Source organism: Rhinopithecus bieti, unplaced genomic scaffold (assembly GCF_001698545.2).
Source record: "Rhinopithecus bieti isolate Rb0 unplaced genomic scaffold, ASM169854v2 scaffold_34397, whole genome shotgun sequence".
Taxonomy (NCBI): domain Eukaryota; kingdom Metazoa; phylum Chordata; class Mammalia; order Primates; family Cercopithecidae; genus Rhinopithecus; species Rhinopithecus bieti.
Window position 1 is genome coordinate 482,542 of NW_016814574.1, and position 10,437 is coordinate 492,978.

At 41.3% G+C, this 10,437-nt stretch overlaps 1 pseudogene; it reads left to right on the forward strand.

Annotated features, from left to right (window-relative positions):
* The first annotated feature begins 2,122 nt into the window (after positions 1-2,122).
* Positions 2,123-2,910, forward strand: LOC108514908 (FUN14 domain-containing protein 1 pseudogene; annotated as a pseudogene).
* The last annotated feature ends 7,527 nt before the right edge of the window (positions 2,911-10,437 follow it).

Below are 10,437 nucleotides of genomic sequence, written 5' to 3' on the forward strand. Positions count from 1 at the left end.
CTCTTCACAGACATGCAAACCTGGAGAAACCATTTGTGGCCAGCATTCCTTGTTCATCTAAGAAAATACATGTTCCTTTATATTCCAGTTTTCCAAACATGGATCACCCCCTCTTCCCCTAAATTTTCTTTCATTGTAAACTACACAAAAGAAACCACTCAAGTTCCCATCTCTTCTCCTTGCCAGTGTTTCATTAGGCTGATAATGCCGGACGGGAGAAAACAAACCTCTTTGACTCTTCTGCCATCTACTGACATGGAAAACTGCTTATGCAGCAGTGAAACATAAAGCACTACGGAAAAGGAGCAGGACCTAGACCCTGAGCTCTGAAGTGGGAGACAAAAGACCAAGGTGGTTACTGAACTGGGGGATGGGGATGGAGAGTTGGATTTACAATGGATGTCTTTAAAATATATATATATGTTAGGTTGGGTGTGGTGGCTTATGCCTGTAATCCCAGCACTTTGGGAGGCTGAGGTGGGCAGATCACCTGAGGTCAGGAGTTCAAGACCAGCCTGGCCAACATGGTGAAAACTCATCTCTACTAAAAATATAAAAAAATTAGCCAGGCGTGGCGGTGTGTGCCTGTAGTCCCAGCTACTTGGGAGGCTGAGGCAGAAGAGTCCCTTGAACCCGGGAGGCAGAGGTTACAGTGAGCTGAGATGGTGCCACTGTACTCCGATCCTGTGTGACAGAGTGAGATTCTGTCTCAAAAAACAATTTTTTTAAAGCTAGACATGTTGAATTTTAGCTATGGTTATTTGGTCTGGTATAAAGGGGGTCATGTTTAATGCATGAATCCCTTGCACCCTACATAACATGAGAATAATATTCACAGTCAAGGAAAACTGTGTGAACTAATTCATCTGTATATATGTGATATACATATTTTTAAAATCAAAAAAAGAAGAAACCTATATCTAACCAAGCAGTGACTGAGCCCTCACAATGTGAAAAAACTAAAATGTGGCCTTTACATCATTAAGGCCTAAAAACTCTCTTTCTCAGCTATATAGGTAAGTAAAAAATCAAACAGACCAGGTGAGGTGGCTCACGTCTGTATTCCCAGAATTTGCGGAGGCTGAAGAGGGAGAATCACTCGAAGCCAGGAGTTTGACACCAGCCTGGGCAACATAGGGAGACCTCATTTTTACCAAAAAATAGAAAAAATTAGCTGGGCATGGTGGCACACACTTATAGTCCCAGCTACTCCAGAAGCTGAGGTGGGAGGACCATGTGAGCCCAGGAGGTCAACACTGCAGTGAGCTATGATCTTGCCACTGCACTCCAGCTTGGGCAACAGAGTGAGACCCCATCTCTAAAAAAGAAAAGAAAAGAAAAATATTCAAGCACTTGGCTCTCCAAGCTGTCTGGCACAGCTGATAGCAGGAATATGCACTACAATAAGGGTCAAAATACAATAAGTTGGCAGTATTTTGTGTGGAGAGCACACTTTGAAGTTTTACTTCATATTGTATAAATCTCAAGCAATACTGCTTTTCTGACTTCTGATTGGAAAGAGACCATTCCACACCATACTACCTCTTCCTGTACTTCCTATCAATGGCAACCCTCCTTTTCCTTGCATATAAAGTCCATTTAACAGTATATCTTGTAGCAAAGATTTCTTAACAGGATAAAAACATTAGCCATAAAAGGAAAAGGTGAAGGATTAGCCTATACTAAAATTAAGAGTATCAGGGGCTGGACATGGTGGCTCATGCCTGTAATCCCAGCACTTTGGGAGAACAAGGTGGGAGGATCGCTTGAGTCCTGGAGTTTGCAGTCAGCCTACATAACATTGGGAGACCCCATCTCTACAAAAAATTAAAAAATTAGCCAGCTGTGGTGGCACACGCCTGTAGTCCCAGCTACTCAGGAGGCTGAGGTGAGAACCACTTGAGCCCAGGAGGTTGAGGCTGCAGTGAGCCATGATTGCACCACTGCGCTCCAGCCTGGGTGAGAGCAAGACCCTATCTGGAAAAAAAAAAAAAATATTGAGAACATCTTTTCAAATGACATCACTAAGAGTTCTAATAGGCAACCTATAGGTAGAAGAAGATATCTGCAATAAATGTATCCCTCAAAGAATTCATATCCAGAATACATAAAATCTCTGATCATGGCTACCTGAATTCCCCCTTCCCAAGAATATGAGAGTGACAACTCTTGCAAAGTGCTATAGGCCACGGAGTATGTAAGAAGACACCAGTGGTGGAATCGAGTGTTTGGTCCCAGTTGGGGACCTGTGGTAGAAAAATACTTAGTAGCTACCCAGATTGTAACGGTTGGTGTTACTGGCTGGTGTGCAGGATCTGTGTTCCAGAAAGTTGGAAAACACAGCAACTGCAGTAGGAAGTGGCTTTCTTCCCTTCAGATTGCTAGTCATAGTGGCTATGTGCAGATCAACTGGAAGAGAGTTGAGAAAGATGTAAACAAAGCAACACGACAGGTTAAGAAACGAGCAAATAGGCCAAGCGTGGTGGCTCACACCTGTAATCCCAGCACTTTGGGAGGCTGAGGTGGGCAGATCACAAGATCAAGAGCTCAAAACCATCCTGGCCAACATGGTGAAACCCCGTCTCTACGAAAAATACAAAATTTAGCTGGGCGTGGTGTCACATGCCTGTAATCCCAGGTACTCGGGAGGCTGAGGCAGGAGAATCGCTTGAACCTGGTAGGCAGAAGTTTCAGTGAGCCGAGATTGCACCACTGCACTCCAGCCTGGTGATAGAGCAAGACTTCGTCTCAAAACAAAAAAACAAAAAAAACAAACAAAAAAAGAAATATGCAAATAAAGCAACACCTAAAATCAACAATATAATTGAAGAAGTCACAGAATTTATCAAACAGAACATCATGATACCCAGTTGATTTGTGGGAGGTTTTTTGCTAAGACATGCGTCTTAAGATGAATATTTTCCCATAGTGAATTCAACTATGAGAAGTGGCAGCAACAAGGTGGTCTCTTAACAGTACATGCTGCCGGGATTTCAAGGGCAAGGAGAAGCAACTGGCCGGGCCATACTGAACTCACAACTTAGCATTTTGCCATCTGAAGCTTGCCAAACTAGTATCTGCTGTCAAGCAACCTATGTGGAATGTGAATAATAGTATTCCTGAGCAAAATATGGCTTTCCTAATATTTTAAAATTCACAGCTGTTTAGAAATCCACCTGCAAAATATCATGACCGGATGTAGATATGGAGAGAAAATAAATATGTTGGATTTATTGCCCAGTGAAATATTATCTTTTTATTTACATGATCTTCATTGTGCTTTATGGTATAGTGCTGATAATTTAAAATGTGTATTATAGCTTTAGTATTAGGGCTGACTTTTTAAAAAACAGATATGTTTGCAATAAATTGAAGAACTGTAAGTCCTTTTGTGAAAAGCTTTAGAAATGATATAATTATTAAAGATATTAAATAGACCAAAAAAAATTTACAAATCAATAAGAAAAAAGACAATTCAATGAAAGACAAAAGACAAGCAGATATTTCACAAGAGGGTATACTAACAGTCTATAAAAGTATGAAAAGGTGTTCAACTGATCAGTCATCAGGGATATGTGGATTAAAACTAAAATTTATTTTATTTTATTTTAAATAATACAGACATGGTCTTGCTATGTTGCCAAGGCTGGTCTCAAACTCCTGGACTGAAGCAATCCTCCTGACTTGGCCTCCCAAAGTGCTGGGATTATGGGTGTGAACCACTGGGCCCGGCCTAAAATGTTATCAGAATGGTTAAAATGAGAAGATGCAAAATATGAAGAGCTGGCAAGGATATGGAACAAGTAGAACTCTCACACTGCTGGTGGAATATAAAAGGGTATGAATACTTCAGAAAATAATTTGCCAATGTCTCCTAAAACTGAACATGTTTATACCCTATGTTTTAACAATCCACTCCTAGAACTCTAGCCAACAGAAATGCATCTCTATTTAACAGAACACCAGTACTACAATGTTAATTGAAACTACCCAAATGCCTTTGAAAAAATTATGTTACATTCGGCCGGGCGCGGTGGCTCATGCCTGTGATTCCAGCACTTTGGGAGGCCGAGGCAGGCGTATCACGAGGTCAGGAGATCGAGACCATCCTGGCTAACACGGTGAAACCCCGTCTCTACTAAAAATACAAAAAATTAGCCAGATGTGGTGGCGGGAGCCTGTAGTCCCAGCTACTCGGGAGGCTGAGGCAGGAGAATGGCGTGAACCTGGGAGGCGGAGCTTGCAGTGAGCAGAGATCGCGCCACTGCACGACTCGTTCTCAAAAAAAAAAAAAGTTTGAAAATAATTGTACACAGGAAAGTTTAAATTTTTGGTAGCTAAATTGTTTATCTATAGGTACTTTTCAAATTATTTTTCAGTTTCTCAGCCTTCCTGTTAGCCGGGCGCAATGGCTCACTCCTGTAATCCCTGCACTTTGGGAGGCCGAAGCAGGCGGATCACGAGGTCAGGAGGTCGAGACCATCCTGGCTAACATGGTGAAACCCCGTCTCTACTAAAAAATACAAAGAAAAAAACTAGCCGGGCGAGGTGGCCGGTGCCTGTAGTCCCAACTACTCGGGAGGCTGAGGCAGGAGAATGGCGTGAACCCGGGAGGCGCAGCTTGCAGTGAGCGGAGATAGCGCCACTGCACTCCAGCCTGGGCGAAAGAGCGAGACTCTGTCTCAAAAAAAAAAAAAAAAAGAATTGTTGGTATTCACATCAAATTAGTTTATTACTGGTCAGGCACGGTGGCTTACACCTGTAATTCTAGCACTGTGGAGGGCTGAGGTGGGAGGATCACTTGAGCCCAGGAGTTGTAGACCAGCCTGGGCAACAAAATGAGACACTGGTCTCTACAAAAAATTGAAAAACTAGCTGGATGTGAGGGCGCTACACCTGTGGCCCCAGCCACACAGGAGGCTGAAGCAGGAGGATCACTTGACCCCAGGAGGTCGAGGCTACAGTGAGCCAAGGTTGTGCCACTGCACTCCAGCCTGGGAGTCAGAGCAAGACCCTGTCTCAAAAAAAAAAAAAAAAAAGTTTCTTTCTAGTTAGCCTTTCTAAGCCTCTTTTCTGAGCCTAGTTTTTAAAGTAGAGTGCCTAGCACTGTGTCTGGCACAAAATGCTCAATAAATGGTAAATTGATACCTTCTCCTAAACAAGTGGGACAGGTTTAGGAACCTTTTCCACACACTAACACAGCACTCTGTACTTCTCCCTGTCTTAGCATTTCTTACTGCTTTCCAGGACTAGAAGGCATTTGAGTGCAAGAATACTGTGTCATCCACCATAATATTCCTAGCACCAAGTTCAGCATCTGATGTGGAATAAGATCTCAATATTTGTTAAATAGATGGTTGAATAAATAAATAAACTTCTAGTACTCTGCAACATCTATTATTTTACTGCTAAGTTATGGAATCACATTTGTTTTCACTAAAGTAAGTTTTCTTGGCTTCTCCATCCACTGATAATCTGTCCCACAATATCGTGACTTGATTCTGTTCCAGATGAACCTTTTCCTAGTATTTCTTGTATTCTTTATTATCTGTCATGTTAGGGCAGCTATAGAGCTTCATTTTTACAACTGCTGAATCTAAATTTAACTACTGATTTTCTACCATCCATTTTCAACCTTCTTTAAAAAGCCTGGTGAGTAACTTTATCTGTCATGGCCCATTTCAGTGCCCTCAATAGTAAAACCGGCAAATGTGGAGACCCATCCTTAATGAACAGACCAGTTTGGTCATTCTTACTAGATTCCATGGATTTTCAACATGATTAAGAGAAAATAATTTGGGGTTGAGAATTGTAGTTACCCAGCTGAATGGAAGGCAAAGGAAGAAACTAGACGCTCCCAGGTAACTGCCCAGTTTTGTTTTGTTTTCCTTTCCACCAATGACAAGGCATGCTCAATAACTTTACTCCCGAGGGAGGATATCCCATTCTGAAAAACACACCACTGTATGCGATAAAGGCAGGGGGTAGGAAACATTACACTGTGGGAGAGGAAACAAACATTTGATAAGCGTGTAACAGAAAACAGTTCTGGCAACTATTATTTCTTCTTCTCCCTCAAATCCAGGAAAGGTCCATAGCCCATTTTCTGTAATATTTTACCAACCAATATGATCTCTTGGACTTGAAAATAATCGCCCCCATTTCCAACTCTCCATCACTCTAAAATTATTAGTGATCTTCAGGTACTTGAAAAAGTAAACTTCTGGCCAGTTGCGGTGGTTCACACCTGTAATCCCAACATTTTGGGAGGCTGAAGCGGGTAGATCACTTGAGGTCAGGAGTTTGAGACCACCCTGGCCAACATGGTGGAACCCCATCTCTACTAAAAGTACAAAAATTAGCCGGGTGTGATGGTGCGCACCCGTAGTCCCAGCTGCTTGGGAGGCTTAGGCACGAGAATTTCTTGAACCCAGGAGGAAGAGGTTGTAGTGAGCCAAGATCGCGCCACTGCATTGTGACAAAGCCAGGCTCCATCTCAAAAAAAAAAAAAAGAGTAAACTAAACTTCTTATTGAAATGCAATGCACAGAGAAGTATACAACTCTCTCCAAACCTTTTAAAAAAAAAAAAAAAAGTATATGTGCCCCAGCATGCTTGTCATGAACTGTGCACAGGTAGCAGTCTGCTAACATTATGTAAATTATAAAGCATATACAAACAGGACAGGAGAGAAAATGAGGAAAAATCAACAGAAATAGGAGTTCTAACTTTTACTTTGTACACTTCAATGGACCAGTCTTGCATAAAACTTTAGAAATCACAGCTTTAAAGACAGTGGCAACACACTGCATCCACAACCAGATTGACTGGAGGCTCTAGGAAAGGCTTGGTAGCTTCTGGCCTCAATTGTATGACATCAATTCAATCTCCCAAAATACACTGGACAGAAATCCAGGCTGTCCTAAAAGTTTAGAACTGTGGCCACCATGTCTGTGATATCCAAGGGTTGTAAATCACATTGCATGTCTTTATCTGCAACGGCAGTCTTCTAGGAAAATGGCATTTGGGGAAGGAATAAGGTGGATACAAGTATACTTTCTTCCTCCTTTGTGATAATCTAAAATGAATTGCAGAAAAGCTAAGGGTTGGCTCTTAACTGTTATTAAAGATTAAAATTATCTTGGTCAAAGGGAAATAGAAATTAGGTTCTCCAAACTTTTAAAACGTGTTTCTCAGGTTTACAGTTGAGGTGAAATAATTGTTTAGCTGACTGTGGATGAAGCAATGAAATAACTCCAGTTTTAACGCACTGGGTAACCATTAGGTAAATTTCTGCATCTGTAAAAACTGTGTTACACTGGATGTGCCTACAACACTGAGTATGACGTGTGACTAGCACCACCTAGTGGACATTCATATGGCAATACGTGATAAGGGAAGCTGCATGGCCAGGATGGAAAAGCTGCTGGTCACAGTAGCAGCATAGGGCTTAGCTAGTTCTTCCTAGCAGCCTCCTCAATAATTCAGTTTACTGGGAATCATATATCAAACAGTTTTAGCTCTTCCGAAGAAAATGAAATTTATAATTAACTGCATTGCCTGGGCGCAGTGGCTCACACCTGTAATTCCACCACTTTGGGAGGCCGAGGTAGGCAGATCACGAGGTCAGGAGTTCCAGACTACCCTGACCAACATGGTGCAACCTTGTCAAATACAAAAATTAGCCGGGCATGGTAGCACATACCTGTAATCCCAGCTACATAGGAGGCTGAGGCAGGAGAATGGCTTGAACCCGGGAGGCAGAGGTTGCAGTGAGCCAAGATCGTGCTATTGCACTCCAGCCTGGACGACAGAGATTCTGTCTCAAAAAAAATTTAACTGCATTATGACAGACTTTTTTCCTTTTAACAATTGAAACTGGCATCCCAAGGATGCTCTAGATACAGTCATAAAGATAATACTTACTGCATCTCTCATCACTGGCTTACTTGGAAAAGAACAAAAAAAAGTTATAAAGAAAATCTGCCTGGATCACGAGCGATGGCTCACATCTGTAATCTCTGCACTTTGGGAGGCCAAGACAGGAGGACTGCCTGAGGCCAGGAGTTGGAGGTCAGCCTGGCCAATATAGTGAGACCCCAGCTCTATTAGAAAAAAAAGAAGAAGAAGAAAATCTGCCTGATATTGCAGATAAAGAGCTAAAGAAGCAGCCTCAAGCTGCTAGAGCCACAACCACCCTTGGAACCATGCACTCAGACGGCGCTGTCTTTAGCACTAGCGTAACTGGGCGAAAGGAGCACCATCTCTGTAACCTATAACTTGAATGGTGCTTGCTCCCTTGGAGTTGTTCAAGGAGTCTAGACTGACCAAAGCAGGCAACCAGCCTGGCTTAAACTATGCTTGGAGCTTTGGGCCTTGAGGCTAAGAGGTATGTTGTACTATTTCAGCATGTTTTATGAATTGGTTCCACAGTGCTGTTACAGCACAGCCAAATTTTATTCTTCAAAAATCATCCTGAGTAGGCCATTACCTGAAACAAATTAATGTAGGAACAGAAAACCAAATACCACATGTACTCACTTATAAGTGGAAGCTAAACCTTGGGTACTCAAGGACATAAAAAGATGGCAACAACAGACACTGGGGACTACTGGAAGGGGGAAGTTGACAAGGGTTGAAAAACTGTTAGGTACTGTGCTTACTATCTGAGTGATAGGATCATTCACACCCCAAACCTCAGCATCATGCAACATACCCAAGTAACAAACCTACACATGTACTCCCTGAATCTAATATAAATCATTCCTTCAAAAAATCATCCTGAGAGCCTATCTTGGCCACCCTCTGGATTTCAACATACTTTTTGTGCTGCTTAATTATATCTGGCATCATTTCATGCCCTCTATACAATTTCCCAATCCTGGGATTCATGTACTGCCAAAGCATAATAATCTTGTAGTGAATACATATTCTTCTTTAAGCACTGAAACCTAAGAAAGCTTTGAGCTTTTTTATGGGGGCAGGGGGGTGTTGCTGATGTGAATTGTTTAAGACCTTTCCTGTGTTCATCGTAACTACAGATCAAAAAAGTTTTCATTCTTAGCATATCCAATTAGACTTCGTTGCTAAAGATTAAAGAACAAATGAGGGAACAAGCTTATCATTAGGTGCTTATCACTGTGCACCTATTATAGGCCAGGCCCTCTATGATCCTCATTTTACTCTTACTATAGCTGTGTTTGGTATTATTTCCTTCACTTACAAAGGAAATGAGCTCAGAGAAAAATTATCAAAGATCATAAAGCCAGTAAGTAGCAAAACCAGGATTTAAATTCAAGTCTCCTGACTCTAATTCCACTGTTTATTCATCTATGCCCTGGTGATATTAACTAATAAGGTCATGTGCCAAACACAACCCTTACCCCCTATCCACTACATACTTACTTCTGAATAGAAAATAAAAGTCACGTGCAATTAAATGACAAGAAAAAAGCCCCACAATCTTAGTATGCCACGATTCTCAAAAAGGACTTAATGATTCTAGCCACATGATTTCTCAAGCATCAAGGGACTACTTAGAACACTTAGTAAGGCCTTGTACATAGATGCTCAATGAAAGGTTGTTTTAGAAGTCTCACAGATTATTACCTCACAGATTATTTTGTTCATTTACAAAAGAAAAGATATATACTTTAAAATGGAAAAAGATCTGGTGATCTTAACTCAGCAATTAATCTTAGCATCACCAACAGTGGGACTACTTGACATTGTGTGCTTCTTGACATGATGCAATAACAGAGGCACCACACAATCTATGCTATATCCTTGCCAAAAGTAAAATCCAAATCCACTAAGAAAACAACCAAGTCTGGACAACACAGTGAGACCCCATCCCTACCAAAAAAGAAGTTAGCCAGGCATGGTGGCACAGGCCTGTAGTCCCAGCTACTCAGGAGGCTGAAGTAGGAGAAATGCTTGAGCCTAGGTGTTAAAGGTTACAGTAAGCTATGATCATGCCACTGCACTCCAGCCTGGGAAAAGAGGGATATTCTGTCTCAAAATAAAATAATAATAATAATAATAATAATAATGATAAAACATAGCCAGAAAAATCCAGGATAGGGGACATTATACAAGACAATTGGCTTGGACACTTCAAAATGTTCATTGCCATGGGGGGAAAAAAAGCAGAGGACTATTCTAGATTAAAAGAGGAAAGATATAACCAAAAGTATGCCTGAACCTTGACTAGACCCTAGATGAGGAGAAAATATTTTAAAAGACACTTTGGGACGATGGGGACAATTTATTCCGTACAGATCTATCATATTGGATATTGAGTTATTATTAACCAGCTCAGATATGGCAATGACATTATGGCTAGGGAGGAGAATATTCTTATTCCTAGATGAATGTGTATTTAGGGGTGAAGTATCATGATGTTACAATTTACTTTCTTTTTTTTTTTTTTTTTTTT